The sequence below is a fragment of the Trichosurus vulpecula genome, chromosome 2, assembly GCF_011100635.1.
Source record: "Trichosurus vulpecula isolate mTriVul1 chromosome 2, mTriVul1.pri, whole genome shotgun sequence".
NCBI classification, from domain to species: Eukaryota; Metazoa; Chordata; class Mammalia; order Diprotodontia; family Phalangeridae; genus Trichosurus; species Trichosurus vulpecula.
In genome coordinates this window covers 90,881,453-90,896,142 of record NC_050574.1, presented here as the reverse complement: position 1 = coordinate 90,896,142, position 14,690 = coordinate 90,881,453, and the positions used below count along the sequence as shown (strand labels likewise).

General features: G+C 37.4%; 1 pseudogene; it reads left to right on the top strand.

Moving 5' to 3' along the window:
* The window catches only part of LOC118836673, a 163,131-nt pseudogene extending 149,115 nt beyond the window's left edge, over positions 1-14,016 (top strand).
* The last annotated feature ends 674 nt before the right edge of the window (positions 14,017-14,690 follow it).

The window sequence follows — 14,690 nt, the reverse complement described above, 5'->3', positions numbered from 1 at the left end:
TAGATTTTTCCCTTGTATCTATGGAAATCATATACACTGAAGTTTTGATACACATACTATTGTAATTTACAAAAGAATAAATTGTTGAAATAGGGTAAACACTAATAAACATAAGAAGAAATGTACAGATGCTTAAATTATTCCTATGGAGTAAAGAATATGGGCCTTCTGACAGCAGTTTCATCTGTTTTGATGTTTCTTTAGAATTGGGCACTTTGGGAGGTACAGTAACATTTACGAGGTACTGAAAGACAAAAGTAAATTAATTTTTGAGGGCACTGAAGTGCTATATTTGTAGCCTGAAAAACTCTGAAGCCTCTTTGTGTCTAATAGTGTTATGAAATAACTTTTAAAGAGATTTGGGCTCATTTTCAAGTCACTATTTCCTTTATGTTTCAAGAACTGAATTGAAGTGAACTGAAACAGTGGACGTAACATGCTCCAACGTCTAATTGAAAATACTAGTAGTGATAGGTAGTTTTTACATCCTCTGAAGTTGACAAAGCATGTTTCACACATAAACCCTATGAGACAGAGAACACACATAGGATTATCCCCAATTTACTGACGGAGGCAGAAACTCATAGAGGTTAATGGACTTGCCCAAGGGTACACAGGTAAAAAATATAATATTACCGTACTAAATTTAAGAGCCAGGATTCAAATTCATATTATCTCATGACTTAGATCTAGTTCTCTTCCAGCTCTGATTCTCCAACTCCAATGCTATTTCAGTCTCCCCTTGTGGGCTAATCAATCAACACATATGTATAAAATATCATGCATTGTGCTGGGCAATGAAAATACAAAGACAAGAATGCAGCAGAAGTCTTCTTACCCTGAAAATTCAGTCCAACTCTGGCCTTCTCATATTAAAAGTGTAATCCATGCCTGTGGCCCATTGCTGGCTTCTTCCTCCGAGAACTTCTATCTTAAGGAAAGGGCCCAGGCCAGCCATATGTTCATTCCTCTCTAAGCATCCCTCTTGACTCTTCAGTTTTGTCTCAGAGAATATCTTCTCCTCCCCTACATGCACCACTTTTCAGTTTCCTTTTATGTGTTGTCTTCTTTTCCTTGAGGGCAGAGACTGTCTTTATTTCTTCTTGTATTTATATTCCTAGCACTTAGCACACAACTTGGCATATAGCAAACCTTAATAAACTTTTTTTTTAACTTGTTGACTTGACAAAAACAAAACAGTCCCTGCACAAAGAAGTTTACAACCTTTCGAGAGAAACAACATGCATAACTCTAAGTGTGGGTGTGTTGGAGCCTGTTGGACTGGCAGAACTGATGATTAAATTCTTAATGTGAGTATTTACATTTTAGAACAAGATGATTTATTATTTTGTTGACTGTCTATACTTAAGAAAATGAAAGAAAAAAGTGCTCTTCATGCAAATTAAACTTAAAAGTATAGGGTTTTTTTGAAAGGACAAGGGAGAGTAAAATTAAAATTGGTTTAAAATTGTTCATTTTGTTTGTTTAAAATCTCTTAAAAATTGTTTAAAAGTTTACCAGCATACCCCTGCCTATAAACAAATTCAAAATAAATACACAGTCCATGAAAGGTAATTTCTGGAAGTGATGGATGCTGAGAGTAGGAGGGGAAGAAGACAAGGAGATTAAGAAAGACCTCAGGAAGAAGTTAAAAGAAGCAAAGGATTCTAAGATGCAAAGGATTCTAAGAGGCAAAGGTAAGAAGTGAGTGCACCTAAGAAAGGAATTGCCACTTGGGACTAGCATTTTCTTCCACTGTTTTCTCAAATGCTGTCATATCCAACTACCTTGTCACTCTGGGGCCCTCTAAAAGGTGAGCCTCCTTCAGCTTTTGCAGCGAGAAAGGAACAAAAGCAATAATATAACAATAAGTGCTTGTGTTTGTGTAGCATCTTAAGGTTTCCAAATGTACTCCTCACAGCAACCCTGTGAAGTACTTAGACGTAATGAATTTTTTTTTTTACAAATCAAAATCACTACATAAGCTAGGAGATTTCATGGGCTTTCAGCCCTATGTGACCATGTACATCTATATGTGAGTCCCAGATCTTTATTTCCCACCCTAGTCTGTCCTGAGCTGAAGTCCTAAATCACCAAGTGACTTTTAGATGCTTCATCCTGGATGCCCCAGAGGCATCTAAAATCTGTCCAGAACAGAAGTTATTATCTTTCCACCCAAATTTACCCCTCTTCCAAACTTCCCTATCATTGTCAAGGACCACCATCCTCCCAGTCACCTAGGTTTTTAAATCTGGGCCATCCTGGATTTCTTCTTCTCCCTCACCCTACAAATCTAATGACTTCTCAAATTTTGTCACTGCATTCTCATCTCTGCTATGTTTCCTCTTCTTCATTCACAGAGCTACCACCCTAGTTCAGGCCCTCATCTCTTCACACATGGCATACCATGATTGCCTCTCGTTTCCTCTCCTTGGTTCCAGCCACTCCCCACTGCCATTCATCATTCATATAGCTGCAAAAATGAAATAAATTTGACTATGTCACTCCTATACTAAACACACCCAAGTGGTTCCCTATTGCCTTGGAGAAGCAACTATATTACTCTAGTATTTAATGCTGTACACAGCCCAGCCTCTTCCTCCCTTTTCAGTCTTCTTATATTTTACTCCTATACTAACTGTTCCACACATAAGAAAGTCCATTACCTGTGCCCATGCCTTTGCCTGGGCTGTCCCCCATGCTTGAAATGAAGGTCCTCCTCACCTCTGCCTCCTTGAATGCAAGTGTCACTTCAAGATTCAACCCAAATACCATCTTCTTCCTAAACCTTTCTATACCCCCAAAAAACTAATAGCCTCCCACCCATAACCACTACATAGAGCAACAGATAGGTAGACAGATACATATACATACCCCCAAACAATATATATACATATACATGTTCACTAAGTATGTATTATATACATATATACATGCAATGCATGTATCTTCATACATATTTGTACATATATACATACACACACATACATACGTACAATCTCCCTCATTAGAACTGATGATATGGAACCAGGTGACTGACCATTCCACTCTTCTGAGAATGGCAGAAGAGAAAAAAGGAAGTATTATTTTCCACTGTATTTCACCTCATAGAGTATTTCCCTATTTCTCATAGGTTAAAGGAGGGGGGTTGTAATGTATTTTGCTTCTTTTATGATTATTCAATTCTCTCTCTCCACACAGTGCAATTTCCAATCAAGAGATAAAGATCTTTCCTGTTTCAAAACAGAGCCAGATCATTGTGCTAAAATCAGATTCCCATGGCTCTGGGGTCTAATGCTAAGACTCCTGCCCTCCTGCTCTCCTTCCTGCATGACTCAGAGAAAGTTGCCCTTATACTTCACTTTCTCTTTTCTACTGGGGGAAGAAGAATCCTGTATATGGGAAAAGAGACTTGGTTTACAAGCCTTAATCTCTCCAGAGAGAGAGCAAAATTAGGTATGAAGAAGTAAGATGGGGTTCTCTTTTCCTCTGCTGCCATTAGGTATTAATGGTTATGTTTCAAAGGAAAGAGTAATACTTGTACCTGAATTCCTTAAAACTAATGCAAATTTAACAACAGTCAATGAATTATTGTTTGCATAGGCATGAAATTGCTTCTAGGTAGGGCTTTTAAGTCTGGGTTAGGAATAACCAAGTATATAAGGACTACCATCATGCCAATGTGAGTCAGGGAGACATTAGGGAGCTAGGTGGTGCAGTGGATAGTATGCCAGGCTAGGAGGGAGGACAAACTGAGGTTAACTGTGACCTCGGACACTCAGGAGCTGTGTGACTTTCAGCAAAACACTTCACCTCCATTTGCCTCAGTTTCCTCATTTATAAAATGTAGAAAGTACTAGCACTTACCTTACAGGGTTGTTTGTAATCTCAAATGAGATTATAATTATAATGCACTTAGCACAATGTCTGGCATATAGGAAGTGCTATATAAATGTTGGCTATCATTATTATTATTATTATAGATCCTAAAATTATTATGAACAGACAGAGTCAGAGTTAATGGTAGGGCTTTTCTTCTCATTCTTTTTGCTTTCATGATAAACCATGAAGAGTCTTAGGACAAAGAACAGATATGGCCCTCTTGTAACATGGATGATGATGATGATGATGATGATGATGATGGTGATAATGATGAAACAGTCCACATTTTTATAGACTTTTTTCACAATATCTCTGTGAGAAAGATACTACAAGTAAAATTATCTCCATCTTTGAACTAGCGAGGTTAAGAGACTTATCCAAGATAATGAGATTATAAATAAAGAGCTAGACAGGCCTTTGGAGCCATGCAATTAGTTGTCAGTGTTGAATCTGGGATTTGAACCCAGATCTCCATGTTGCAAATCCAATACCCTTTCTTCTAGCACATGTACCCCTTGATTTTTACATTTCACGCAACTGTAACTATGTCCTTTCCTTCCCATTTCTTAAAAAAAGTGATAAGGAAGAAGGGAATTTAGACCTATATGTTTCCAAATCATAAGTATGCAGTGGATTTAGTATACCATCTTTTTCCTCTGATCTGTAACTTCATTGGTACAGAAAATTCCTGGTGAGTAAACTCTCTGCCAATGCAGATTGGCAACTGCTCTGCAATGTGTATTCTTAGAGTCATTTGAGGCACTGAAACATTAAGGGACAACCCAGGACCACACACGAAATATTTTTCAGAGGAAGGACTTGGACTCAAGTCATCCTGATTCCAAGGGCAACTCTTTATCCACTATACAACACTGCCTCATTACATTCAATCCTATGACATGATATTAGAAATACATGGGACTATGGACTATCAGATACTATGTCTATATATACAGATATGTATGCATATAATTGCTATAGACAGAAACTTACTATTCAGGCATCTAAGATGAAGAAACTCAGTCAAAACTCTTCAAGTTCCTTCTACATGAAGCTTTGCTCCCCCAAAATTTACCTTGTTTTTCTTTGTTTGTAGAATATGTATATGTATGTGCTTATTTACATGCATGTTGACTTCTGATATAATGTGAACCCCTTAAGGGCAGAGAGTTTCATTTTTGTCTTTTACCTTTGTCTTTGCCTTTTGTCTTTTTGTTTCTTTGTCTAGCAAGTTACCTAGCATATAGTGAACATGTTATCAATGGTTGTTGGTTGATTTATTATCTTTAACATTGATGTTATAAACAACTTGAGGTGATGTTTGACCTTTTTACACATTAATCTCCTCATTTTCCACATTAAGTACATGTAACTGTAATTTGAAAAAGCCAAAATGTTTGTTTGTTGTAAGGTAAAAATTACAATCACACACATACACGTATATAATGTATCTATATCTATATCTATCTCTCTCTCTATATATATATATATGTATGTATGTATGTATCTATGTGGAACACTGTACTAAGTCAGGAAATTTAAAATAGTATAAGGTCCTTTCTCTTGATATTTAAGTAAAGACAAAAAAGTGACCTCCCTCACTGAGGTGTCATGTAATTAAATCGCCAAAGTCCCTTCCATATCTTCAGAGGATAAAAGAGAAGACACTTCCAACACAACTAAATCAACAGTGTAGTGAATGAAGCCAGCTTAGAGACATCAGCTCCCTCCCTTTGTCCCACAATTATAAAGTGCTCTTTTGGAAACCACATACCCTACAATTGGATATAGACCACTTAAATAATACATGGCAGAATTTCTTTTTTGAAGAACCCATATATTTCAAATAATGTCTGAAAATCACCTGGCAAGGAGATAACATTGTCATATTACTAGAGGCAACAATAAACCCAACCTTCGCCATTCCAGGGTATCAGTGTCTAAGAATATGTTTCTTTTTCTTTTGTTAAAAAAAGTTGTTTCATGTCAAGCCCCAAGTAAAACATGACTTATAACTTCCCATTTATGGTCATGTTTGTCAGAATTAAGTTTTAAAATGAGCTGGAAAATAAATTGTGTCACCTAAGTGAATTGAGGCATGCCTGCTTCTTGTTTAGTGGTAGGAAATGTCTCCTTGGGAAACATGAGAAAGCACTAAACATTCTGGACGCAGAAGGTCTAAACACTGTGTACTTCAGATTTGAGGGAGGGGGAAAAACGTTGCCCTTGGCACTTGGCATCCTTATCATGGGAATCATTTGGAATGCAATAGCCTCCACCCATAGCAAAGCCTTTGGATGCTCAGCTCTCCCCTTGTCTAGTTCACATCACAAATACTAAAACTTTAGTCTACGTGGAGCAGACAGAGCCTCTTTTGATTTAGTTCCTTACTGAACTAAGGCTCCTTAGTGAATTAGGAAAGATTTCCATTCTGCTCCAAGGGCTGAGGTCATCTCTCCACTTATTCTCTTGGTTGTTAACGAAACTACAATGAATACAGAATCTTATCTCCATAAAGAAGGGCTTTACTGTTAACCCTTGTTTAAGGGCACCTTCATTTTGTTGTTCAGGACTTAAAAGACTTTGGACTAAAATAACCTCTATAAAGTTCGACTAATGCATTCATTATTGTCCTTCGTGTGTGCTAAACATGGCCTATTGTTCAGTCCTTAAAAACCACATTATAAAAACAGTATGGACGGGCAATCCCAAAGGCATTTGAAGTTTAGTAAAAAGTTTCCAATTACGTATTTTTCAAGTGGTTTGAGTTTGACCTAGAAAAAAACATATATCCTGCATTCTGTCCTTCATTTTTATACCCATTCACATGAAATTTTAATCCATGTGTTTCTGATTATGGTATTTTTTATTTTTATCATAACAAAAAAGATCTTTCAAGGAGCCATTCAATAGCCAAGAAGCCCTAGAGTCATTGAAATTGACTGTTCAAACCTTTATTTTTTTCTTTTTAGCAAAGAAGTAGCATTTTTGCCAAAGAATACAGAACAACAAGGCTGAAGATAACTGAGTTCATATGTCCTTAATTAGTAAAAACTACATGTGTCCCAAGAAGTTTAGAAGGTACTATCAGAAATAGATTAGAGAAAACCTATATTAAAGTTCCCCATAGAAGACATGGAAAGGAGACTGAATAATCAGAAGGTTTTAGGGAATGCTAAAAGATTATTATGAACTTGAAATTCTCAGTCACAACTTTCCATATTATTTCGCATTAGTTAGGTGGGAAATACTTCACAAGATATCTCTTTCAATCCCAGAAAGAAACAAAAATTGTGGATAATTGCTATAGCACAACAACTGCTTTGACTGAGTAGACTAAAAAGGAATGGTCACAGTTCTTCACTGAGGGAGGGGCTTACTATAAAGCTAGAGCCTTAATTAGGACAGAGAGCACTAGGGCACTGAAATTCAGATAGTATTTAAACTGCATATGTTCCTTTGGTCTTAGAAACAACTGAGTTTAGCAAGAAGAATAAATGAAATTCAGAAGCTGTCAAAATGATCCTTCTCTATACTGCCACGCTGTATGTCAGTTCCACCCTCCTTGTGTCCCTCACCTTGCTCCTTTTCCCAGGTCTTGTTCATTGTAAGGTGGAGTTGCACAATATTATGAGCCTCCCTCTCTCTTCCAGAGTCATTGAAGTCCAGTGGCAAGACAAAAGTCAGAATGATTGGCAATGTCCTGGGATGCAGTGACATCTTGGATGTATGACCAAGCTCTAAGCATTCTACAGTCACTTTCATTGCCATTGGAACAAATCGTTCTCATCCACCCATTCTGCCAAGAGAAGTCTTCACATGCTTGAAGTGGACATTCCCCTAACTTGGACAGGTTTAAATCTTGTTAGTTACCCTCAAACTGGTTTAGCCCATCTACCAAGACAGTTTTACTGGGGTGTGGCCACTGAGCGTGCTATAGTTTCTTGGAGCCACAGGTGAGAGTTGGGTGAAAGGTGGACACCAGAGGTCTATGATCAGCCCTGTAAAGGGCTCAGCAAGCCCTCACACCAGAGACAGTAATCCTCTCTGAACACCCACTAATTTACCACAGCAATGCTTCCACTGAATTTATCTCACAAAATTGATCTGAGGGTTTATCTCATGCTGTTTGTAATCATTGTTCCAGAGAGTACAACTGATTGAAGTTAAATGAATAAAATGCCATGTATTTAGCATTGAATACTTGTAAGTATCTTCTTCAAAGTACTAAATGCTGGAAACTCAAATACAATGGTAAGACAGAGCTTGTCTTAAGAAGCTTACATTTTAATACAGTTGGTTGGTTGTTGTCCTTCATTCTTGAAGAGGACCAAAATGACATCATTTATGTTAGAGTCACTGTCAAGTGACAGTGTGTCTGACTGTTGCTAATCAGACCAATATGAGCTCAGAATGCTGTCCCACAGGCTGGGCACAAATAGTCTGTGTGAACATTTGGGGTGAATTCTCCAAATCTGCACATCTCACGTTTCTTTTGAGCTACTTCAATTCTGCCTTGCTCATAGAGCACAGTGTCTTCTTTGATGAGGGCATGCCATGCTTGGAGGCCATATGCCAGCATCTCCCATGTCACACAATCAATTCCAAAGTTCTTCAGAGAGACCTTGAGAGTGCCCTTCTATCCTGTCTTCTAACCACCATGTAAGCACTTGCCTTCTGTGATTTCTCCATAAAATAGCCTTTTAGGCAAGCGTACATCTGGCATTTGAACAATGTGGCCAGCCTATTGGAGTTAAACTCTCTGCAATAGAGTTCAAATGCTTGGCAGTTTAGTTTAAGAAAGGACATCAGTGTCTGGTACCTTATCCTGCCAGGTGATCTTTAGAATCTTCCTGAGACAATTCAAATGGAAGCCATTCATTTTCTTGGCATGGTGCTGGCATACTGTCCAGGTTGTTGTTGTATTCTAATAGGAGGAGTTAAGGGAAAGGTGTTTTGTTTAAGAAAGGAGAAGAGACACAATAATAAGGCAATTGACTCAAGTGGCATGTCCTTTCCAGAAGTAAGTAATGTTGACTTTGACAAGGCACATGGCTAGATGATCACAGAATTGTCTACTACCTGAGTACTTTAGAGGAAAAAAATCCCCAATGCACTAAATCCCTATTGTTGAGGGAAAAATAGATTTGGGGAGGGTCTAAACAATTTATCCTCAATCCACAGGATAATTTCACATCCCTATAATTCGCTTTTCCCATAGAATTTGTTATAAGTAAGCAGAGTCTGGTGCTATAAAGTGAAGAAACACTACTTCTTCAGCTTTTGCCACCATGGAGAATTTCTGCCAAGGAGAAGATCTAAGTAGCAGGAATTCCAGGAAAGCAATTTGGACCTGTAAGGAAGGCATGATATTGAAGAATTGTGAAAAGGTGAAAGACTAAACTTGAGACACAGGTTTTTTTTTGTTTAAAATACTGAAGATTAAACCAACAAATTACTATAATTCTAACAGAATAAAAAATGCCACCCCTTGCCAAGCTGAGGTGAGCGGGACTGAATATTTTATAACATGAAAAATATGTTTGAGCTTAAGCAAGTAGAAAGTTAAGCTTAGGTAAAGGCATATAAGCATTTGTTTGGATTTTTAATTGGAATAAGAAACATATTAAATAAGTTATATCACCCCATTTGAAAACTTGGTAACACACAGGAAACTGTCCAAAACACACAACAAAACTACTACCAAGCAGTCCAACATTTGACTTAATAAAAAACATTTGGACAGGCACTGTATGATTTGATTTCTGGCACTATGTATCTCTTTGTTCAAAAAAAAATCATAAGCATAAAATGTTAGAGCTAGAAGGAATCTCAGAGGTCGTGCAATCCAACTGTCATTTTACAAATGAGGAAACTGAGGCTCACAGAGATCAAGTGACTTGCTTAAGGCCAGGATAAGAAGTAGTGAGGTTTTATTATGCAGGGCCTATTTTTTTTTCATTTTAAACTTAAACACAAAATAAGAAAAGAAAAAAGTAACAAACAAATACTGAAACAAATACAAAATAAGGAAAGAAGAAAAAAACATTGCCATGTGCACAGCAGAACATAAGAGAGGATTCAAAATATAAAACAACAAATTTCCATTTCAAGAAAGCCTATATAATAAATATTGCACATTGTGTTCAGAGCTGTCCATCTTTTCTTTACTTCCCTGTGGGTTTTATTTTGTTGTCTGCTGTGCACTCTTTACTTTTTTTTACAGGGCACATTTCTTTTTTTTAATTTATTTTTAATTTTTAGTTTACAACACTCAGTTCCACAAGTTTTTGAGTTCCAAATTTTCTTCCCCTCCCCCCCAAGATGAAATGTAATCTGGTATAGGTTCTACACATACCTTTGAATTAAACTTATTTACACCATAGTCAATTTGTAAAGAAGAATTATAAGCAATGGAATGAATTACGAGAAAGAAGAAACGAAACCAAAAAAGAAGGAAAATAGCAAATAATTTGCCCCAGGTTAGGTACACAAGACACAGTAGTCAATGACTATAGCAATCTACTCTTTGATAAACCCAAAGAGTCCAGATTCTGGCTTAAGAATTCACTATTTCACAAAAACTGCTGGGAAAATTGGAAAATAGTATGGCAGAAACTGGGCATAGACCAATATCTTACACCGCGTACCAAAATAAAGTCAAAAGTTTAGGTATAAAGGCTGATACTATAAGCAATTTGGGAAGGCAAGGAATAGTTTACCTGTCAGATTTATGGAGAAGGGAAGAATTTATGACCAAACAAGAAATAGAAAGTGTTACAAAATGCAAAATGGATAATTTTAATTACGTTAAATTGAAAAAAGTTTTTGTACAAACAAAGCCAATGCAACCAAGATTAGGAGGGAAACAGAAAATTGGGAAAGAATTTTTACAGTCAGTGTCTCTGATAAAGGCCTCATCTCTAAAATATACAGCGAACTACAGGGCATATTTCTAACAAATTATACAGGGTCTTTTTCACATTGGGATTGAGTATGAAAGTATATGGCTCCATAGAATCCCCAGGAAGAAAGAAAAAAGGGCTAATTTGAAATTTTACTTTAGATACTCTTAATGTGTCCAATAGAAGAACTGGATAGAAGCCAAGCCTGAAGGATTAACATCTAAATTATAGAGGGGCATCTCACTAGAGTTCTTCCAATTCCTATTGCACCTGGATACTTCCTCATGTGCTTCCTTAAAGATATTCTTTTTCTTAGTGCAGGTACTAGGGAGTCTGGGAGAAAATATGAGGTTGAAGGATGTACTACAGCATCTAATAGGGGAGAAAGAGTGTAAACTCACCTTGTTAATTACAGATCCTATCAAGGAAAGTGTATTCTTTGACTCATTGATTGAGGAGACCCCAGAGAATCACATGAAGTTAAGTCCAGTTCCCACACGAAGACTTTTCTCTCTAGCTATTAGAAACCCCTGCTCCCTCGCCACTATGATTATTTCATGCTGTCTCCCCCATCAGAACGCAATTTCTTTGAGGGTAGCAATAATTTCCCTTTTATCTTGCCCTAATTCCTGGCACATTGTATATACTTAATAAACACTTATTGATTGAATGATTCATTCCTGTCCCTGTAAAGGATTTCCTGACAGCCAACATGTCTAGAAAGTGGTTATCCAAGATCTTTTTGAATGTTCTTAGTGATTCATTATGCCAAAAGGCATCCCATCTCAATGTTGGGCAGCTTTAATGAGAAACTTCAGGTTTTAGGCCAAAATCAGCCTCTTTGTAAATTTACCCCCTTTTCCTAGACCTGTATTCTAGACCAGAGCTACAAAGAATAAAAGTAACTTTTCAAATAGATGATGGCCCCCCAGGAACTTGAAAACGATGATCATGTCTTTACTATGTTCTCATATCTAGGCTAAACATGTCCAGTTTCTTTCACTATTCATCCTACAGTGCAGTTGCAAATACCCTTAAAATCTTGAGATAATATAAATAACTATGCATCATTTATACAAATTACTATATCGTACAGTACTATACATATAGAAGTCAAAAATGATTAAATGCCTGATATGTGCCAAGCATTGTGTTAGGTGTTAGTGATACAAAGTATAAACAAAACAGTCTTTGCATGCTAGGAGTTTGCATTCATTCAGGGGAAACAACCTGTACACATACAAGCAAGAAAAAAATAAATCTATATGTCAAATACAATAGAGTTTAGGGAGAGGGAGAAGGGGAGACAAAGAGTTCCAAAACTTAGGAAAGACCTTCCATGAGAAGTGACACTGGCACTGAGTTTTGAAAAAAGCTAAGGATTCTAAGAGGCAGAGGTCAGAAGAGAGTGCACTAGTCATCTGGGATCATCTGTACAAAGTCACAGAGACAGGAAATGTTATGCTGTGTGTGAACAGTAACTAGGCCAGTTTGGATGACCCAACCAGTGAGTGAAGAGAATTAATATATAATAAGCCTGGAAAGGCAAGTTGGAACCAATTGTGAAGGGCTTTGAATGCCAAATAGAGGAGTTTGTATTATTTCCTAGAAGCAATAGGCAGGCAGCCACCGGACCTTTATGAGTAGGAGTTTTGTGGGTCAGGACACTGGTGGGACTGGGGAGCAATGTGTTAACTCTCCACACTCCCACAATAACAGCCAGGACTGTAGTGAATAAGGAAACTGTGGTGAAGACCTGGAGAGACTGTGGTTAACTTTTCCCCCCAGGTAGTAAAGTGCCTGAATTAAAGTAATTATACATTGCTCAGTGAAGTTTTGTACCTTTCTTGCCCATTTGGCCAATTCTGATTTTTAAGAAATTATTTTCAATACTGTTTTTTGGTTCTTCTTTGATCATTTGGAGAATTCTGATTTTTAGGCAGTTGTTTTCTTCAGTATTTTTGTGCCTCTTTTGCCAAGTTTTAATTCACTTTTCATAATTTTCCTCCATTACTATCATTTCTTTTCCCAATTTTTCCTCCATAGCTTATATGACTTTTAAAATCCTTTTTTCTTGCTCTCTCTTTTTTAAAAATTTTTCTTTAACTCTTCTAGGAATGTTTGTTTGAATCTGCATTTTTTTTGCCTTTGAGGCTTTGCTTGTAAATGTTTCCAAGTTATTGTCTTCTTCTGAGTTTGTGTCTCCATATTTAGACTTCATGTTAGTTTTGAGATCTGCTTCCCTCTGGGGAAGAGGGGATCTGGCCTGAGCTTTTTGTCTTTTATTTACTTCTCCTGCTTTCACAGCTTAGTCTAGGGGCCCATACATTTTCAGTGCTACCAAAGTGGTATGATCCATGGAGAGGTCTGTTCCCTGTCCTCCTAGCCATCCCCTACCCCAGTGTCCATAGACCTCTCTGTCTATCTTCCTAAGCTGCCCTGGGGTGGAAAAATATGACCCACTGTGACTTTTTCTTGGCTTTCCTGATCAGAATTGAGTTTGGCAAATTTTCTAGGTCCTTGTGGAAGAGGAGGTGAAAGAGATAAGTCAAAATTTTTATCTCTTACTCTGCCATCTTAATTATGCCTGTCCCGCTCCCTGTAACTATATTTTTGGACATTTGTAGTAAATTATGAAAATAAATTAGAGGTAAAATTATGTTATGACAAATCAATCCAATTGTGGTGATTAGAATCTAGATAAATAATAAATGGAGAGTAAGAAGCTTTATCAACAGTGAGCATCTAGGAGGCCAAAGGCAGAACATGGGCAGTGGAGTCCTGCATCACTCAGGAGGAAATTAAGAAGGAACCCGAGAAGCCCATTGACCAGGACAAGACATGCCCGCTGTTCCTGCGGTTCTTCATCATTAATAATGGCCGACATCACCAAGTGGAAGAGTTCTCCCGAGGAATCATGCCTTTGAGCGAGCTGCAGATCTACACTTGGATGGACGCAACCTTGAAAGAACTGACTAGCTTAGTAAAAAAGGTCTACCCAGAAGCTCAAAAGAAGGGTACACACTTCAATTTTGCTATCATTTTTACAGATCTTAAGAGACCTGGTTATGGAGTGAAAGAGATTGGCAGTACTATGTCTGGCAGAAAGGGGACCGATGACTCCATGACCCTACAGTCTCAGAAGTTCTAAATAGGAGATTATTTGGATATAGCAATCACTCTTCCAAATCAGACACCACCTCCCTCAGGGAGCATGAGACCATATTAAACTTTGTTTACTGTTAAAAAAAAAAAGAATTTTTATCACAGTGAGTACAATATTGTGTAAGTCTGTCCTGACCTGCTGACATGAAGGTTCTAATCTGTTTGAAAGATATTACCCAGAATGGAAAAGGATAATTCATTGATTAGAATGTTGTAGCTTCATGAAAATAACATTAAGTCCTATTTATCATATAATAATGTACCTGACATTGCGTTAGAAGCTGAAGATTGAAAGACAAAACCTAGAATATCTTGGTTCTCAAAGAGCTTACATTCTACTGAAAGTAAATAACACAAATGAAAAAACAAAAATAAAATATATACCAAACAAATACAACTACATTTAAGATTATCCAGTTGTCTTTGCTCTGATTTTACATTCACAAGCAGCTTGAGAATTATGAATTGTCTTTTGTTAACTCAGTGGTTAGAAGTGCCGGTAATTATGATAAAGGTAGTGGTGGCAGAAGCAGGAATAGTAAAGGAAATGATGGTAGTGGTGGTGGTGATGGTAGCAGTAGTAGTAGTGGAAGTAGCAGCAGAAGCAGCAGTAGTAGCAGTAGTGATGGTGATGGTGGTGGTGGTGGTAGTGGTGGTTTTGGTGATGGTAGTGGTGGTATTAGTAATTAGTGATAGTAATACTAATGGTGATAGTAATAGTTGTAGTAGTGGTAGCGG